Here is a 3527-nt window from a genome sequence, read left to right on the forward strand (position 1 = left end):
AAAAAAACGAGTTTCAAAAGGGCATTTTCTTTGATAAAGGGCAAACTTCCTAGTGCTTTAGCACCACCTAGTGTCTATGTATGCACGCCCCTGGCTGCTGTTGTTTATTTTAACCATTTATAGATTTAAGCTGAATGTATTTTATGTTGTTTTAATTGCACTGTTGTTATTATCATACCTGCTGCTATTCCTAACGGACATTATTGAATGTATTAACATCTGGCCTATCTTGGACAATCTAAGAAGCCAGTTAAATGGACTCTTAGGGTTTTATTCCTTTTCTTTCAAACTAGTCATTTAATCTACCTCGTGTTTATTTTCTAATAGCGTGTAGTGTTTGCATAGATGTTAGATTTTCTGTAATGCTGAATTATTAGAATAAAGACGTCATTGTTTAACTTGCAGTTGTTCTGTGTTTCATATAGCGGACGATTTATCACTCAGGCCAGATCCACCCTCTTTTGGTAATAGTGTGACTAAACAGAGATAAAAGGTTCTTTATTGATAATTAATAGCTCTGCTAATAACTAGCCTCCTGGGTCACTAGATTGGTGGATACCTGGATTTTAACAGCCGGTCCAGGAACCATCCAGTGAAAGCAATAAACCCTGGTTAGTAAGCAAATTAAAGCTACAATTATTCAACTAAGAACACTAAATTGATTTCACCTCCGATTTTGAATAGGTTAAATAATTAACTATAACTAGTTAATCATTTATTCATTATCTGCAGGATATCATTTTGCACAACACACAAGAATAACATGCAAACTCTATGTAGAAAGACTCTGGACCAGGAATTAAACTTGGAACAATCTTCCTCCAAGGCAACAGCTCTGCAAACTATGCTACCATGGAGCCCTACAAAAAGAGACTTATATGAAAACTGGTTCAAAAGCTCAGAAACTTAATATTCTGCTTTTGAGGTATTTGGAAACAATGCATTAGTTTATGATGGATTGAATGATTGGCAAAAGTCACTGAGCAAGTCTCAGAAATAAAAAAAATATATATGTAGGAAACAGTGACAGTTATAATTACGGGCCAAACAGCTCTCAGCACCCTTAAACCTCTGATCCTAGAATCTCCCCTGGTATGGCTAATTCTGCATACTACATCGTTTCTGTTTTTCATAAGATTTAACTCCATTTTCATCAAAATTTACCACTTGGAACAGGATGAAATGGATAAATGTACCAAACTGCGCCCTTTTGCTTCAAACCACAATACTTTAACTGAGAAAATACCTCAATAAAGAAATAAAATCAGTAAAAGTAAGTTATAAATAAAACAATCAAGTATTTGAAAAATAAATCAAATAAGTAACTGCCAATGAAATGTGTAAATACAGTTTCCACCATTCAAAATGGCCCTTCCTGGTCAAACGCCAGCCGAATGGCAGCCCACTTCACTCGAACTCCCTGCACAATCCCCTCCAAATTCCAGCCACTGGAGTGACCCCCTCTTGTATACAGTATATCGCTGGACAGAGGCGCACTGGACAGAACCGCATGTTGGAGGTGTCCTCACTTATGCCAGCTACGCTGGAGAGGCCCACACATTGGACAGAGGACTGCACCCTCCATTGTGCCAGCTAAGAGTGCACCCTTTAAACAGACTTGTCCATTGACTCCGCTGCTCCTGATTGCCCTATATTTTATCTCTTAAAGTAATTGAACTTTTACTGACTAGTCCTTTTAAAGCTTTTTAAAGCTCTCACAGTCATCGCAGTTTTGTTTTTTATATAATTACACCTCTTGGGTGCCACACTTCTCTTTAGATCTTAATGTCCACAAATTAGGACAGAAAGTAGCCTAGTAAACTAGCCCCACCCACCAGCGGCCAAAATAATTTTTGCCTGCCAGTGGTCTAGCCTCGATCAATGCCCCAGGCCCTTGAACTGGTAGACCAATCACAACGCAGAGATGTGTTTTGAATTTCTGGATGCAAAGTGGGCGGGGTTTTGACGGCGTGACGACAAAGCTGTGCGACGCTGGAGAAAGCATAACAAGGAAGATGGCAAAAACTGTTGAACAGTTCTGGTTTGAATCAGCTTTGGAATCAGTTTAGTAAGGATCAGACTTGGGGTTTTTGTTGAAACGTGAGCAAGAAGAGGCTCTACGCTCATTCATTTCTAAGAAGGACGTATTCGCCATTTTACCGACAGGCTGTTTGTTTGCCCTCCCCCACCAGCTTTCTGTCGCGCTTCCTACGTCACAGTCAGTTGCGCTCTTTGGTCAGAATGTTGGCCAATAGGCACAGACATGGTTTGAAAAACAACGGGTTGTTCTCATCAACAATCTTCCTATGTCTCATTCATTGGGGCCAAACTAAATTACACATTTAATCTCACATTTAGTCTGGTTTATCAGGCTAGACAGAAAGACAATTTTAGTACAAAGACTGATATATCAAAAGGAATTGTAGGGGACCAGCCAAGGACCAACCAAGGGCCTAGCAAGGAAAGTGGAGAAATTTTTAATGGCTACTAGATGATAGGATGGAAAACAGAATGACATACAAACCACATTTTATTGTAGAGGGGTACGATCTTAGAGAGTTGGTGACACTGGGGCATTCATACTGGGGCAATTCTTTTTTCTATTGGTTTTCCCCATCTCCTTCCATGTTAGACAGAGAAATACACCAGAAGATTGCTTCAAACCCTTCATGGATCATGTATTCTATTGGAAACAGAAGGTTGACTGGCCACTTTGTTGTCTTGAAGTCAGCACTAGATGAAATTTCAATTGAAATTTCACTTTAAAATAAATTTTTACTGCTGCATCCTACCAGTCCCAAAATTGTGGGATGGTCTCCATTTTAGTGGATTTGAGCAGTTATCTATTCAAGCGAGTCCAACCTGGTGACCTATGATTAATAATCTGGTGTGCTACTGCTCGGCTGGAAAGCAAACCAACAGCCAATCTGCCCTTTCTGGAACCAGTTTGACAACCCTCCCTTAATATAATCTACATTCTTCAAACCAGCTAAGTAATGCTGCATTATAAATCTTGTTTACTCAGGATAAATTTAACACTGAGGACTTCACCCACAGATAAAGCAGTTGAAATAAACAAAACAGACAAAGTTACTAGATGATCAAACAAATTGATCTGGCTTAAAATAGGTTGGCTCTATTGGTTCTGAAAGTAAATGCAAAAAAATGTTTTAAACATTTTTTTTCTAAAAACTATCTTCCTGAGTTGTATGAATTTCATTAGATAAAGACTTTTAAACAAATTTTGTATCATGATTTAAGGTAAATATTGGAAACAGTTACTATTTCATCATCATTATTTTATTTTATTTTTTTTACAACAATTAATATGACCGTGGATGATCATTACTTTTCAAGGTGCATTGTGGGAAATTTCAAGTCCACTCCTTTTTTATCCACTAGACATTCGGACACTCATTTAAAAAGGTGTAACCACTATACAGTGCTCTAGATAGTGATTAGGGCAGACGTTCAGACACAACCAGAAAGACCATAGAACAGCTCAGTAACTCTGGAACAGCAGTGCA

This window comes from Cyprinodon variegatus, unplaced genomic scaffold, assembly GCF_000732505.1.
Source record: "Cyprinodon variegatus isolate N-32 unplaced genomic scaffold, C_variegatus-1.0 Scaffold963, whole genome shotgun sequence".
In the NCBI taxonomy this organism is placed as follows: Eukaryota; Metazoa; Chordata; class Actinopteri; order Cyprinodontiformes; family Cyprinodontidae; genus Cyprinodon; species Cyprinodon variegatus.